Raw genomic sequence first — 17,410 nt, forward strand, 5'->3', positions numbered from 1 at the left:
GTTATTTCAAGACTTCATTCGCACTTCATACATACAAACATCGAAGATTCTAACCCTCCTAAGTTGTAGTAAGATGTTACCTAGCCTCGGTGTACGAGGGAAAGAGTCGGGGAAGCGGCCAGGAGAGTCGCAAGACTCGGTTTGGGGTCGAGGGTGGGGTGACCCGAGAGGAGGACTGCTGCGGCAGTCTCGGGAGAATGGCTTGGCACGCGAGCTCCGGGCACGGCACGGTGCAAGGTCGGGCTCGTTGGACTCCTAAGAGGCGGATCTAGAGGAGCACGGGCGGACCCGAGCGTGCCAAGGCTTGAATAAACCCGAAAACGTGAGAGGAAACTCGGTAAAAATGGGGAAAACCCGGTTTGAGAGAAACGGGTGAATGGTGGTTGTGCACGGTTGATCGGCCCTCGGACCGTGACCACCTCTTCACGGGGGAGAGTGAGGGTCGTGAGGAACCCTTTGAACGTGATGGCACGACTCTCCGAAGTCGTGGGAAGAAACGGCACGTCGAGAAGCTCGGTATCACGCGGGTGACGTTATCGGGGACCCGACTCTCTTCACGGCTGGAACACGATGATGGAGGCCTCAAATGGAGAATCTAAGCCCGGAAATGGACTTAGGGGGCGGAAAATATGTAGGCTAGGGAGTTTGGTGATTTTTGGTTTAAGTCGGGTCGGGTGGTTACCGGAATACCGGTTGGTTTTCCGGCGGTTTTGGCCGGTTTCGGCCTTGGCAAGGGGTGGCACGAGCTATGGGAGTGGGCTGAAAGTTGAGAGGACTTTAGAGAGAAGTTGGCTTGAGAGAGAGTGAGAATGAAGAAGTCATTAGAACTAATGATGCTAGAGGCTTTATAGGGAAGACTAATGGTGTGATTAAGTGAAGCTAAGTGTGGTTTAAGGGGGGAAAAGGGGCTGCCGAAAATTAAAGAGAGGCTAGGGAGGGGAAGTGGTCATGTTGAGTGAAGGGGAAGGCAAAGGGGAGTGATGGGTGTGATGGATGGGTGATGGGAGGTGATAGAGGAAGTGATGGGTGTAAGAGCCAAAAATTCAAATTGTGTGGAGGGGGGAGCTTTGGAGCCGACGGTGGGAGGGAGGAGCCGACGGTGGGAGGGAGGAGCCGACGGCTTGGGGCTGCCAATTCGAGCCGAGGGTTAAGCCGTGGCTTGGGGTTGAGCCGCGGCTTGATGGCTTGGCTTGGCTAGGCTGTGGGTCCCATTCGGTTGAGGGAAAAGCCGGGAAACGCTTGAAACTTGATTGAACGAGCATCCGGCCTCCGATGTCCAATTAATTTGAAGATTTGGAATGCTTGAACTACGAGGATTTGAACGAGCCCAATATCGCCATGCGTCGCGTGGACGAACGTTCGGGCGACTCGACGCCTCAAGAGTCGGTTTTGCCTCGTTTGGACATTCGGAGTGGAGTTTAGTGTCCCTCGACCCCCGATTGACCTTTGTGCATCCTTGCATTTGTTTTGACGATCCTTTTGCCCCGTGGGGGATCGTTGGCCCGTTGTCCTCGGTCGGGGACCGTTGGCCCGGGAAGACCTAGGGACTTCGACCGGGATTTTCTCAGTGTGCCCTGAATGCCTTGAGGTGCTTGGAGATTATCGTGAGGTACTCAGAGATCGTTGTGGTCTCTGCTTTCCGTGGAAATACCCGAAGGTTCACCGGGAGGCGTTCGTGATCACTGAAACGTACTTCGGGAGATCGAGCCGAGTTCCGGAAGGTTGTCTGAAGCTTGTTCCCCGGCCCTGGTGGTCCCTGGGCGCCTGTAGACCCGTTTTGAGGGGCCGTTTGCTTGTCAATGGAGCGAACCCCGGGAGCTCTGTCAGAAAAGGCGTCCGTGGGGGATCGGGGTGTCCCGGCTTAAGCAGGATGTCCCGGAAATGCGCCCGGACGTGTCATTGGTCATTTTGGCACTGGGAGGGATTTTTGGAGCCCCATATTGGGCACCTTTCAGTGCTTCGGTGACTTAGTGATGAATAGTGCCACAGTGCCAGCTCCGTTGTTTTCGGGATTCCTCGTTCGTCTGTTCTTCTGACTGCTTTCTTCCGCCTTTCTCAGTGGACTGTGCTTTTCTTTATTGTTCATGACCCCGTGCCCGCCTATTTGCCTCCGAATGCCGGGCGATGAATAGTGTCCCGAGCTTCAGTCGGGAATCCTTGTGTGGGAAGCCGGTGGGCCAAAATGGGGTGCTGACAGCTTGCCCCTCTTTGGTTGCATGCTCGGTTAGAGGATGTAGCCAAAGACCATGAGAGGCACCCTTTTTGGTCCCGGCGACCGCTTCTGTTGTCGTTCTCTGTGATAGCTTGCTTCCCCGTGTTGGATGTTTAAGGAGGATGTGCAAAGGTGCCCGAACCTGTCACAGGGTAACCACCTGATTAGGAAGCGAACATTATGAAATTTAGATGAGGGGTCTAAGCCCCGTACAACAGCATGTGCAGGGCCAAGGCCCGTGGAAAGCAGTAAAGTCACTAGGCCGAAGCCCGAGGAAAGCAGTAAAATGGACGCGAAGTCCGGAAAGCGATAAAGTCACTAGGCCGAAGCCCGAAGAAAGCGGTAAAATGGACGCGAAGTCCGTGGACGCGAAGTCCGGAAAGCGATAAAGTCACTAGGCCGAAGCCCGAGGAAAGCAGTAAAATGGACGCGAAGTCCGTGGACGCGAAGTCCGGAAAGCAATAAAGTCACTAGGCCGAAGCCCGAGGAAAGCAGTAAAAAGGACGCGAAGTCCGGAAAGCAATAAAGTCACTAGGCCGAAGCCCGAGGAAAGCAGTAAAATTGACGCGAAGTCCGGAAAGCGATAAAGTCACTAGGCCGAAGCCCGAGGAAAGCAGTAAAATGGACGCGAAGTCCGGAAAGCGATAAAGTCACTAGGCCGAAGCCCGAGGAAAGCAGTAAAATGGACGCGAAGTCCGTGGACGCGAAGTCCGGAAAGCGATAAAGTCACTAGGCCGAAGCCCGAGGAAAGCAGTAAAATGGACGCGAAGTCCGGAAAGCGATAAAGTCACTAGGCCGAAGCCCGAGGAAAGCAGTAAAATGGACGCGAAGTCCGTGGACGCGAAGTCCGGAAAGTAATAAAGTCACTAGGCCGAAGCCCGAGGAAAGCAGTAAATTGGACGCGAAGTCCGGAAAGCAGTAAAGTCACTAGGCCGAAGCCCGAGGAAAGCAGTAAAATGGACGCGAAGTCCGTGGACGCGAAGTCCGGAAAGCGATAAAGTCACTAGGCCAAAGCCCGAGGAAAGCAGTAAAATGGACGCGAAGTCCGTGGACACGAAGTCCGGAAAGCGATAAAGTCACTAGGCCGAAGCCCGAGGAAAGCAGTAAAATGGAGAGAGCGAGGGGAAGTAAGGGTGGGGAAGGATGCTAAGCGGTTCATCGGGGACGTCGGCAGAGGCAGATTGTCCCATTCCAGGTTGAGCTTGTCATTTGTCGTTTCCTTGAGTCAGGGTCGAAAGGGTTCCTTATCATGCCCTTCGTTTGGTTCGGTGCCCCGATCTGCCGCACAAGCCAAACGCGCGTTCGTCAAGAAGGAGATGCCTCCTGGGATTCCCGATCACACCTGTGCATGGAAATGAAGGAACCTACAAAGGGCGTCAGTTGCACTTAGTCGGCGAGACAGGCATACGTAAGAGGAATCTATGTAAAGATGCGTCGGGGATTTGATATCGGTGACCATTGTAGGGTGGTCGTGTCCCTGTCGGAGAATGGCTTTTCTGAAACGGGTGACCCGTAGAACACGTGCGTAAAGGTAAAAGGATGGATCTTATGGAATCCTCCAAGTCAAGGATACGTTGATTCGACCCCCATTTCGAAGTGGGCCTCGAACCTAGAGAGTTGAAGAGAGTTTGCTTGCGTCGGAGAGTGCCGAACCACTACTCGGTGTAGCTTCACAAGGAAAGTGTCGCTTTTCTTTCATGGTCGAGCCGACATTGTCCCCTAACTTTTGCCTAGGTCGCGGGATGCGTGACGGCCTAGCGGGGTATTTTATTTAATTTCTCTCACTTGAATGCTCACCTTTTGCTACGATTCCCCATGTTTGGGTGGGATCGTACCCCTCGGGTCCTCTAACTTTTGCCTAGGCCGCCTCAAAGAGGTTTTCGACCTAGCGAGGAAGTGATTTGTGCTCTCCTTTTGCCGCGACCCCACTTTGCGGGATTTTAAGTTGTGCCACTCGTTCCCTAGTTTTTGCCTAGGCCGCCTCAAGGAGGTTTTCGACCTAGCGGGAAAATTTATTTTTCTCTCAAGAAAGCTTAGTGTTGGATAAATTGTGGGAATTGAAGCTCGTCCACGGAAATAGAAATTTCTTACAATGAAAGGGGCACGGAGCCCGAAGAATAAAGAATATACAAGTGTTCACGGATAATACTTCTTAATGGCGTCAGCGTTGACGGGAAGGGCATTTTCAGTGCCGTCCATGTCGCTCAAGACGACTGCTCCTCCGGAGAAAACCTCTTTGACGACGAAGGGGCCATCGTATTTGTACGAGAACTTCCCTCGAGAGTCCGGCATGACGTGTAGGACTTTCCTCAAAACGAGGTCGCCGGGGTTGAAATCGCGGTGGCGGACTCTTGCGTTGAAGGCTCGAGCCATTCTTTGTTGATAGCACTGTCCGTGGCATAGCGCTTTCAGCCTCTTCTCATCAATGAAATTTAACTGTTCGTACCGCTGCTTTGCCCATTCCGCTTCTTCAAGCTCGGCCTCAGCAAAAATCCTCATGGAGGGGATCTCCACTTCGATTGGGAGGACGGCCTCCATGCCATAGACTAGCGAGTGCGGGGTTGCCCCGGTTGAGGTCCGTATGGATGTACGGTACGCCAGGAGTGCATAGGGGAGCATCTCGTGCCAATCCTTATAGTTCACCGTCATTTTTTCGATGATCTTTTTGATGTTCTTATTCGCCGCTTCCACCGCACCGTTCATTTGGGGACGGTACGGGGTGGAATTGCGGTGTCGGATTTTGAATTGTGCACAAAACTCGTCGATGACCTTGTTGTTCAGGTTCTTGGCATTGTCTGTGATGATTGTCGCAGGGACCCCGTATCGGGCTATGACGTCGCGTCTGAGAAAACGGGCCACGGCTTTTGCGGTGACTGACGCAAGAGTGACGGCTTCGATCCATTTGGTGAAGTAGTCGATCGCCACCAAAATGAACATATGCCCGTTAGACGCTTTGGGGTTGATCGGGCCAATCACATCCATTCCCCACATTGAAAAAGGCCATGGTGCCGTCATGGGGCGCAATTCGTTGGGCGGCGCTTTGATCTGATCTGCGTAAACTTGACATCGATGGCAATGTCTAACATGCTTCACACAATCAGTCTCCATGGTGGACCAATAATAACCCAAGCGCATGATCTTCTTAGCAAGCATGAGGCCGTTCATGTGAGGCCCACAGTTTCCCCCGTGCACTTCCTCCATGAGACGCCGCGACTCGTGTTCGTCGATGCACCGGAGGAGTGTGGAGTCGAAGGAACGGCGGTAGAGTATCTCACCGCTCAGAAAGTAGTGTATCGCGAGGCGTCTGAGAGTCTTCCAATCGCGGCGATCGGCGAATGGGGGATATTGGCCGGTTCGTAGAAGGTTCTTGATGTCCTCGTACCATGGCTTTGCCTCGGAAGCTTCGATTGAATTGCAGTGTGCCGGTCCTTCGGCTATCTCGATCTCGAGGGGCTCGATAAGGTTCTCCCTCGTGATGCTCACCATGGAGGCGAGCGTCGCAAGCGCGTCCGCGAATTGATTTGTCATGCGCGGAGTATAGGTGAATGAGATATACTCGAAGTTCTCGGTTAACTTCTCGAGGTACTCGTGATACGGCACTAGCTTCGCGTCTTTCGTTTTCCATTGCCCCAGTGTTTGGAAAATAGTGAGCATAGAATCGCCGAACACTTCGAGCTCTTTTACTTTGAAATCCAACGCCGCTTGGAGGCCGAGAATACATGCCTCATACTCGGCCACATTATTGGTGCACGAGAAGTCGATCTTTGCCGCTACTGGGTAATAGTGTCCGTCCGGGGATATCAGTACTGCGCCGATACCTGATCCCATGGAATTGACAGCACCGTCGAAATACATCTTCCATCCCGGCTGCTCTCCCTCGTCGTCTACTCGGAGGATTCCCTCATCCGGGAAGTCGGGGTTAATGGGTGTGTGGTATTCAATTGGGAATTCTGCCAAATGATCCGCGATCGCTTGCCGCTTGACCGAAGGGCGGGACACGTACTCGATATCGTATTCCGTCAATTGACAACGCCATTTGGCGAGGTTCCGCGTGGAGGAGGGACTGTCGAGTAAGTACTTCAAGGGGTCTGCCTTTGACAGCAAGCGGACCGTGTGATAGAGCGTGTATTGTCGGAGCCTTTGCATGACCCACACCAATGCGCAGCGCATCTTCTCGATTTCCGGGTAATTGGACTCTCCATCGGTGAACTTTTTGCTCAGATAGTAGATCGCGCGCTCCGTGTGCGTGGACTCCTCCTCTTGTCCCAACATGCATCCTAATGATTGGCGGCGTACCGTTAGATAAAGTACGAGGGGACGACCCGGTGTAGGTGGGACCAATACCGGTGGTTGGACCAGGTACGCCTTGATGGTGTCAAAGGCCTTCTGACATTCTTCGTCCCATTCAATCGCCGCGTTCTTGCGGAGCAAGCGAAAGAGTGGTTGGCATTTGTCTTTTAGGTTCGCAATGAATCGTGCGATGTAATTCAGCCGCCCCAAGAAGCCTCGTACTTCGCGGACCGAAGATGGCGGAGGAAGCTCTTTGATCGCCTTGACTTTATCGGGATCTACTTCGATGCCGCGCTCGCTGACCACGAATCCTAGTAGCTTTCCCGATCGAGCGCCGAACGTGCATTTTGCTGGATTAAGCCGAAGCTTGTACTCCTTTAAGCGGTCGAAGAGACGCTTCAAATTAACGAGGTGATCCTCTCCTTCTTTGGACTTGGCAATCATGTCGTCAACATAGACCTCGACTTCCTTATGCATCATGTCATGGAATAACGTGACCATGGCCCTCTGATAAGTTGCTCCGGCGTTCTTGAGGCCGAAAGGCATGACGCGGTAACAAAAGGTTCCCCACATGGTAGTGAACGTCGTCTTGATCTTGTCTTCCTCGGCCATCCGAATTTGGTTGTATCCGGAGAAACCGTCCATGAAAGAAAATAGGGCGTGGCGCGCCGTGTTATCGACTAGTATGTCGATGTGGGGCAAGGGAAAATTGTCCTTGGGGCTGGCCTTATTGAGGTCTCGGTAGTCGACGCATACTCGGACCCTTCCATCTTTCTTCTCCACTGGTACGATGTTTGCCACCCATTCGGAGTAGTTGCAGACCTCGAGAAAGCCCGCGTTGATCTGTTTGACAACCTCCTCCTTGATGCGGAGAAGGAGGCTTGCCCGTTGCCGTCGCAATTGTTGTCGTTTGGGCGGGAACTTCTCGGTGTCCAGCGGGAGGAAGTGCTTCACTATTGACGGGTCTAGCCCCGGCATGTCGGCGTAGGACCAGGCAAAAACTTCTTGATATCTGGTCAAGAAATCGATCATTCGGACCCGTTGTGTTGGGTCGAGGCTTGTGCCGATCTTTAGGATGCGGGGCTCCTCTTGGGTACCCACGTTGATCTCTTTTGTCGGCTCGAGCGGGGTGAGTTGGCGATCCTCGAGGCGGCGCAAACTCTCTTCTATCTCAGGCACTAGACTGTCTTCGTCGAGCCCTTCCCCGAAGTATATGGGTCCAGGCTCTTCGAGACATTCTTCGGATGGGTTCGAATCAACGCGTCGAGGATTTGGATTCGAGTGGAGCCTGGAGAATTGAAAGAGTTGTCTTAGAGAAATTTAGAATGATATGAACAAAAGAGTAAGGAAGAGAGAGTGGAATAGACAAGGATTCAAAAAATGCATATAGGGAATTCATTGATAGTATGGATCATGAAGCCATAACAGAGTTCCCCCTTCCGTCGTGTGGCCTACGGCTACGCCGACACGCGGGACACATCTCATACATAGATAAGTCTTACACATCGGCGATCACAGCCGAATAGCGCAGGACTGAGGTCCAGTTGTTAAACTCCTCGTCTTCCTGCGCCGGGCGGATGTGAACCCCTGAAGGAATCTCCTCGGTGACGGCATACACGGTTGGCAAGGTGTCAGTCGCGCCGTCGAAGTCCGAGGAAGGGCCGTCAGAGGTGCTCCCGATGATGAGTGGAGGCCCGGGGAAGAAATGTGATAGCGGGGACTGGAACGCCCCTGTGGAGCCTACCATAGTGCGTGGCGAGGCGGTGGAGGTGGTTGCCCCGGCGGGCCTCAATAATTTCATGGCAGGAGGGGCGAAAGCCAAGTCCCCTCCTGTGCTTGTATTCCTCAACTTCGATGGGGCGGTTAATTCCTTGTCCGCGCGCCCCAAGGCCCGTGCCGGGAATGTAATTATGGCGCATAAGGACCTTCCCTATCATGCGGTCGGCGCTGGAGGGTCTGACCTCTCCGTAATCCCGGATAACGGAGATAGTCTCAAAGGAGTGGAAAGGCAGGTTTTCGTCGTCCCCGACACTGATGTAGGGAACCGTCGTCTCCTTATAGATGGTGTAATCCTCCTCACCTTTGACGGTAATGATCTTCTCCTCGACGGTGAATTTCACCTTCTGATGTAGCGAGGACGGGATAGCGCCGGCCGAGTGAATCCAAGGCCTTCCAAGGAGTAGGCTGAAGGCGTTCGGGATATTCAATACCTGGAATGTGACGCTGAAGGAGCATGGGCCGATATCTATGAGGAGATCGATTTCACCGTTCACCTCTCTTCTCGAACCATCGAAAGCTCGGACCGCTGTTTTGCTGGGACAGATGCGGTTGAGATCCACATTCATCTGCTTCAAAGTGGTCACCGGGCATACGTTGAGCGCGGAACCGTTGTCGATCATGATCCGGCCCACGATATGGTTGTTGCACTTGCAGACGATGTGCAGTGCCCGGGAGTGTGCGCATCCTTCAGAGGGGAGCTCATCGTCCGAAAACGAGATGGTGTTGGAGAAAATAGAGTTGACGGTTTCCTCTATCCGGTCCGGGGGCGTCCCTTTGGGGACTTGCGCGGCCGTTAGGACGCGCATGAGGGCCTCCCTGTGAGGTTCCGAGTTGAGTAGGAGGGCAAGCAACGAGATGTGGGCCGGAGATTTGGCCATCTGCTCTACCACCTTATACTCGCTTGCTTTGATGACCTTCATGAAGGCTTCGGCCTCCTCTTCTGTCACCTTCTTGGACGAAGCAGGCAGGGTGCTAGGCCTCCTCTCCTCTTCGGCAGCGGGTGCCTTCCCTCTGTCAGTGGTTGTCGGATTCTCATATAGTCGCCCTGAGCGGGTTATGCCCATGACACCAAATTGTTGCTCCAAGTTTCCGACAGCTCCGTCATAGATCCAGGGGACCCTATCGCTCGAGTATGGCTCAGGGGCGGGGACGTCTATAACAAGCGGGGCATGAGGTATGTCCGTCCCGGTGAACCCGACTGCGGCTTCCGCGGGTACGTATTCGATTACTAAGGGGGAGGAACAACTTGGCTCGCCTTCGCCCTCTCCCGATGCGCATATAGTGATCATATTGATAGAGGGCCCCGGAGCCGGTCCATGGTCGGGGAGAGGATTAGCCTGTACGTTCGGAGGCTTTACAGCATTGAATACGAGCTCCTTCGCATCGATCAATTCTTGGATCCTCTCCCTCAATCTCCAACAAGTGTCCAGGGTATGCCCCGGCGCCCCTCGATGATATTCGCACTGCTTGCTTTGATCTTGAATGGTTGGATCGAAGCTCGGGCCGGGCGCTATTGTTCCGATCTTCTCGCGAATTTGTCGGTAGATGTGGGAAGGCGGAACCGGTAGGGTCGGGTATTGTAGGCGGGGTCGCGACGGTGCTGCACCGCCCTGTTGACTTTGCGGGGGCGGGGCCCGTTGTGCCGGCTGAGTAGTCCTAGGAGCCGGAGGTTGATATTGAGGGGCTTGGGATGGAGCAGGGGCATAATGGTGGACGACGGGCGGTGATACTGCAGGTAGAGGTGGAGGCGGCAGTGCGGAATAGTAGATTGATTGGGCAGGGGCTTGAGATCGATACTGAGGTGCCTGCGGGGCGAATGAGGGAGCTGCGGGAGGCGCCGCCGTGTAGTTCATCGAATATTGCTGGGGGGCCTGTTGCGCCGTATGGACGGCGTTTACCGAGACTTCCTTTCCCCTTCTCCCGCTCGAAGATGATGATGTCGTGGGGGCCTTCTTCGACGACTCATCTCCTTTGCTGGTGGGGTCCTCCATCCTTCCGAGCTTGATGCCCAAATCCAGCTTTTTCCCGGCCTCGATGAGGTCGGAGAACGAGGAGGTGTGCGCCAACAAGTGCGAGTAATATACCCCTCTCAACGTGGAGTGGAACAATTGGATCTGTTGCACCTCGCTGATTGGAAGGATGTGCTTTGCTGCTTGGGCCCGCCACTTGGCAGCATACTCCTCAAACCTTTGGCCCCTCGCCATCTCTTTGGTGCTTAGCTCCAACAGGGTGGGAGGCGCTTCTGCGCAATACCGATACTGGTCGATGAACTTCCGGGAGAGGTCCTCCCACGTTGGGATGTCTTCGGCCTTCAACGACATGAACCAATCGAGGGCCAATCCTGACAGGCTATCCTGGAAGGAGTGGATGACGAATTCCTCGTATTCCCAATACTGCAGCATCTTCCCTCGGTAATGGCGGAGGTGGTGGCGCGGATCCTTCGTGCCTTCATAGGTCTTGAACTCTGGAACCTTGAACTTCGGGGGCAGACGCATGCCCGGGAATAGGCTACAGTCGCCGTAGCGGGTGTTGGGGTAAACGTCGTTCGCTTGCGGCCTCGGGGAAGAAGTGCGTCGGTGAGGCGAGTTGGGCCGCATGAGTCGGCGTGCCCGGTTCGTGAAAGGTGGTGTTTATGGGGGGCGGTGCCTGGTAGGAGAGGCCGACGTGAGGCTGCAGAGTCGGATAAGGAGGGAGCTCCGTGGCTTGAGGATGAGTTGGAGCAGGTGCGGTGGTTGCCGGGAAAACCGTCGGCGGGGGCGCTGTGTAGATCATAGCCGGAGCCGGTATGGAAACAGGTGGAGGTGCAGACAGGATGTGCTCCGCGGACAGGAAGGCAACCGGTGGAAGAGGGACTACCGAAGGGGCCGGCGGTGGCGGAAATTGACTTGTGAAGGGGTGGACCGTGGACGTATACAGCGTTGGTGGTGCGGGAGCTTCAACGTTCTCCGGGGCTTGGGTCGGTGGAGCCCACGAGGTTGGATCGACTGTTGGTCCCGGTCCCGGGGGAGGAGTAGAACTCGAGGAGGCCCGGTTAGGTCCTCTGAGCAAGGCGAGCAGCTCCACCATATTAGTGGCCATTTGGTTGACCATGCCCTCGAGGGCCGCAATGCGGGCTTGGTCATTGGTGGCGGTGGATGTTGGTGAGGCCGGTGGGAGAGGCGCCCCTGAAGGTGCCGGGGGGGGGGGGGGGGGGGGGGGGGGGGGGGGGGGGGGGGGGGGGGGGGAGATGCGTCGGAAGGGCGTCGGAGTATGCCGGGAGTACGCCTGCGGGAGTAAGAGGGGGCAAAGCGTGTGTCTGCGGTGGTTGAGAGAGGGTCGGGACCGAAGGGTTGACTTCTTCGGAAATATCGACGTGGTCTCCTTCCGCCATCCTGAGACGTTGACGAGTCGGGTAGCGGTGTGACGCCAGTTGTAATCACCTAGATTCCAAGAATGTGTAAGGACAGACACCAATAACTCGAATGATAAGTGCGGGATTAAGTAAAATGACAAAATGTATGAGATGCATGAGTTTTCAAACACTAATGTCATTACATTGATTAGCTCCAAGTTCCATGATTTTACAAAATAGAACATTCGGAAGAAAAGAAAGGAACATAAACGTAAAGCCGATATCCCTTTGCGCTCGGTGGCCGCTCGAAAGTGGCGTGGGTCCGAGCGAGGGCAAAAACGTTAACAAACTAATCCTAATGCAACTCTGTGTGCATGACTCCTTGGACTGAGCTCTCCGCGTCTGGAACGTCTGCATGCAGTGTGCGGGGAATCCGCGGCAAATGTCGTCGACGAACGGGTGTGAGTCCCTGCGGATGGAATTGCGCCACATATGCTACGGTAGCTGAGAAAGCTCGTTCGTCATCGGTAGGGTGCCCCGGGAAATAGAGCTCTTGAACGGTGCGCGTGTTCCATAGATGTTGAACTTCTCTAATCCGCAGAACTCTATCTGGAAGTAAAGTTGTAATATCCGTCCACGTGAAGCGGTGGGGAGTGCGATCTGCCTCCCTAGGAATATCCTGTAAGCCGCCAAGTTGTCTGATGACTCGGGCTGGGAAAACAAGTGTGCTCCCTAAGTGACTGATCAGAGGGAGTCCTATGATTGTAGGACATCCAATGGTCATGGGACCACCGGGATTCCAGCGAGCGGCCCACGAAAACTGTGCCAGGGTGAGTCTCTTGAAGAACTGGATCCAGTCAGTGTAGTCGCGATCGGAGGGCCGAAACACTTGAAGTAGGCGAGCGATGAGCGAACGCTTGTCAGTGATGCAGGAAATGGGATGTGATGAACAGAATGGCCTGATGTGTCCGAGGAGCCAAATCTGAAGAAGATGCGGAGCTCCTCTCATTTTACCACGTCGAACCTCTCGTACATAGTCAAGAGACCGAATGGTCTCAGCCAAGACGGCTTCTACATAACTATGGCCCCCTACCACTTGGAGGACGACTTGGGCAAGTGCCCCGTCTATGAGGTTCGACGAGTGGGGGAACAGGATGGTCCCAAAGATGAGCAAGAGGACCCGTGGCATGCGTCACACTGGTATGATTCTTCCCTGGCATTGAGAGAACGAACATGTATGAAGTCTATGAGCCATGCGGTCCTAACACTATGCTCCCGCCCATGCTGAAGTTCAGGACGAATTTCTTCGTCTTGGAGATCCAAGAGGATGGCGAGTCTACTCTGTATCGTGGCGAACTGGTTGGGCACCACGATGTCGAGGGTCGGCGTGGGTCGCTGAATGAGTACCGCGTACTCCTCTACTGTAGGAGCCAACTCTGACCCCTGAAAACTGAATACAGCCCGCTGAATGTCCCAATAACTAATAGCAGCTTCAAGTAGGGTCCAGTCAATGGGGGAATCAGCGAGTAATGGCAAGTCTCCTATGATGGGCCGAAGGAATGCACGGTCAACTGGACGGAATGTGTTCCAGAGGCGAGTAATGTCCGCGGATGGCATGATGATGTCATCGAGCCTGAGACAGGGATGCGAGCGATCCATCCTTACCTAGATGGGGAGATGTCGGCTTAACATTTTAGGATCAAATCAACGTAATGTCCTAGGTTTTTCGAAAAAATGTATGCAGTGCGAAAAGATAAACTATAGTTGTGTTCTTTACAGTATACATCGCTCTTTCTTACAAAAAACAACAAAATGCCCGTCCTAAAAAAAACTACGGGCCGACTCAAGGACTCGACTTTGGGTCGGTTGACGGCATGGAGGTAAAATTGGTCCAGCATGATGGTCCCTGTGTATGCATGGCTTTCGGTGCTACTGGGAGAACCGCTAACTAGGGATGGGGGCTCCCGACTCAAGGGTGTAAATTCCTTGAAATCGAGCGAGGATCTTTGGGGGCCGGTTCGGTGGCATAGCCGACTCGATCCGTTCCCTTACTCGGAACCTCTGACTAACCTAGCTTCCTATATTGGTGCCCGTGGGATGTCGGACAAGGTACTTAAGGAACTAGTATGATGTGCAATGCATGTGCGGGAAATAAAAGTGCGTTAAGTAGATAAGCGGGAAATGCGAAAAGCGGTAAATAGACAAGCAAACAAACAAGCGGGAACGAGCCCGAACCCTCTAGGATCTCCCCAGTGGAGTCGCCAAGCTGTGCGCACCCGAATTTCATCTCGTCGGGGCACGCATGCGCGCGCCTAAGCAAACGCGGCTTGGGAGTATCCACCTTCCCGGGGACGCACGACGGACGCACGTGAGAAGGAGTCGCCACTTGCCATTTTACGACCCGAAAGTCGAGGGCCGGCAAGTTACCCGGGTCTAGGGGTACGGGGTACACCTAAATGCTAAGGCAATGGTCGTACAGAACCGAAAATTCCGAATTCGGGGGTTCTATTACGTGCGGGTCTATATCCCGCACGCCCTTTCGGTACTCTAGCTTGCTAGGCTTGCCATTTTGTTTATTTACCGCGTGATTTAGAGTTGTGCTCGACTCGCCCGTTTTGACTCCGTAAATTCGATGAATCGATTGAGTTGGACCAAGAATCCGAAAGATGAGTAGGCTCGCACGTCGAGGAATCGGTTCACTATCTTAGCGTTACAGTTCATCGAACCGTGATGGTCGATTCCCTGCGCGAACCGAAACCGCGAGTATTCGAGCTTACTCACCTCTTGGTAACAATAGACCGACTTGGCCGGTTCGACACTCGGACCTCTCGCTCACCGGTCGGGGATCCTTACAAGTGAATGATTATACAAATAAAATCCTCACGATGTTCTCTCGAATAATTATAAAGTGCAACTGAATAAGTAAATGGATCCCGATCGGTTTGCATTGGGCCAATATTCCGCTCCGGCTCACCGTGTGTTTTGAATGACCGATAAATAAATTAACGCAACGCGGACTCAAATAGCCGGGGGTCGGGTCCAATCGAACCGACGGTTTGCAGGAGAACCGATTAGTTCCCACTGTAACCGTTGGACCGATCGAGCTCCCGGGTGATATCTAAACACGTTTCACACATCCAATCCAAATTTCCTTCCACATAGGCCATATTTGGAGTGTGATGGCGACTCGAGGCTAGATCCCATTCCGCACTCGGGTTGCACGCGCTCGATGAGTTAAGAGGCGTTGGACCTCGTGTTCGGTGATTTGGGGCGTTGGACCCCGTGCAATACGTGACCTATGGGTTCGGGCCCGAACCGCAATAAATCATCAAAAGCAAGAATAAAGCAGAAGAAAACTGATATAAATGACACGATACAGAAAGCAACTGACAATTACTAATAAGTGTCGGTGAATACAAACGAATTGTGTATTAGGCCGAATATACGTGATTTAATCAGTTATTATCCGTGGTTGATTGGCAAACAATACATCTAACCTAGGCAAACATAGAGGGCGGGCTAGGATAAGGTTCTAAGCCAATTATATGTGTGTGTTTGTTTTATGACTCTTATTCAGTTAAGTGTCACTGCGGTTTCACCGAATTAGCCAAACTCGTGTTTTGACTCTAGATTGGAATCTATCATTCCGCCTATCCATTACCTAGTGTTTGATTAAGTCGAATGTACGGTTAATCCGATTGTTCGTGTTTTGTACCTGAAATAAGATACTCCCCACCGAATCTATGATAGAAAGAAAGAAACACCGAAAACAAACGAAATGGACCACGCGAATGAAACTCGCACCCGAACGGGTTGTCCTTTCTCGTTCATAGCTCTAGATGTTTCCAACTCCCTAAAGCCTAGGGTATCGGTGAATCACAGAATGACGACTATGCCCCTTGGATAATAAAATTGTAATGTTCGTGTATAAATTGGAGGTCGTATTACGCGAAGGAGTCTAAGAAGGATTCTTGTGCCGCGACTCGGGCCGCCTCAAATCGGGCCCGGACTCGAGTCATGGCACGTGAGTACTCCCTAGACAACAATTCTATTCGCGTTACGTGACTCGGCATTTTAAAATTGTGGATTTTTTAATGGAAAAGGGCATTCACGCCGTTCCGTAAATCATCGATGCGTTTACAAGTTAATGACCAATTTACCCAATTATTTATCCCGAATGATTTAATTAACCAAATAACACGTTCCGTTTCCCCGTTTGTGAAATTATTCGATGAAGGTGACCTTATATCGTGGGTATTATAGATTTAATGGACAATGATCTAAAATCGTCGCGTCTATCATGCGATCCTCACATAGCCAACGATAAAAATATCAATGCACTCAATTCCAAGAAACGACCCCGAAACGGCTAAGGAGGTCACCCTAGACTCGGGAAGGGTTCGGGGGCATTCGGCCAATCCCGAAGGGGACAAGCCGAATGGTCTCCCCAACCCAACTCGAGTTATGGGCGATCTCCCACGCCGATTCTAATTATTTCTTACATGCATAATACATCGATTACGGTAATATTGCAAATTTCAACCGAATCAAAATAGTCACAATCGTGGATACGCAAACGAACACGTCAACATGCACAAACGAGGCATTTATAGGAACAACCAAGAATAACGTTGACCCATGCGGTAGTGAAACGGAGGAACACAGGAACTAACCCCCTCGGAAAGAGAGAAGCCTCCATGGACCCGTGTAGTCAAAGGGGGCTCTCGGTCACCTTTCTTCAAAAGTGAGCGTGAGCCCTCATGGCTCGCACGAGTCCAATGGGAGGTTCTCCAATCCCGAATCGAGCTTTTTCCCGTCATGTTAGTACATTATACATGGTACATGACAAAATAACGACAAAAGGGAACGGGGACCGATTAGTTTCGAGAAAGAAGAGGCGCCCTAGCCTCGGAAAAATCATGGAGGCTCACGAGTCGCCCCCTCAAGGCTTGACCGTGGGTTCCATGGTTCGGCCGTGACCCGGGTCTCTTCCGTCTCGACCCACATCGTCTCCCCTCATGAGATACACGTTCATCAAGTTATAGGCATGATATATTAAAAAAAAAAAAGAAATAAACATGGAACGTTGTATGGCATGCATGGGAAGTTCGGATCTAAAGGAAAAATGACATCTTGCATGCATTCCGGTTATTTCAAGACTTCATTCGCACTTCATACATACAAACATCGAAGATTCTAACCCTCCTAAGTTGTAGTAAGATGTTACCTAGCCTCGGTGTACGAGGGAAAGAGTCGGGGAAGCGGCCACGAGAGTCGCAAGACTCGGTTTGGGGTCGCGGGTGGGGTGACCTGAGAGGAGGACAGCCGCGGCAGTCTCAGGAGAATGGCTTGGCACGCGAGCTCCGGGCACGGCACGGTGAAAGGTCGGGCTCGTTGGACTCCTAAGAGGCGGATCTAGAGAAGCACGAGCAGACCCGAGCGTGCCAAGGCCTGAATAAACCCGAAAACGTGAGAGGAAACTCGGTAAAAATGGGGAAAACCCGGTTTGAGAGAAACGGGTGAATGGCGGTTGTGCACGGTTGATCGGCCCTCGGACCGTGACCACCTCTTCACGGGGGAGAGTGAGGGTCGTGAGGAACCCTTTGAACGTGGTGGCACGACTCTCTGAAGTCGTGGGAAGAAACGGCATGTCGAGAAGCTCGGTATCACGCGGGTGACGTTATCGGGACCCGACTCTCTTCACGGCTGGAACACGATGATGGAGGCCTCAAATGGAGAATCTAAGCCCAGAAATGGACTTAGGGGGTGGAAAATATGTAGGCTAGGGAGTTTGGTGA

Source organism: Punica granatum, chromosome 4 (genome assembly GCF_007655135.1).
Source record: "Punica granatum isolate Tunisia-2019 chromosome 4, ASM765513v2, whole genome shotgun sequence".
In the NCBI taxonomy this organism is placed as follows: domain Eukaryota; kingdom Viridiplantae; phylum Streptophyta; class Magnoliopsida; order Myrtales; family Lythraceae; genus Punica; species Punica granatum.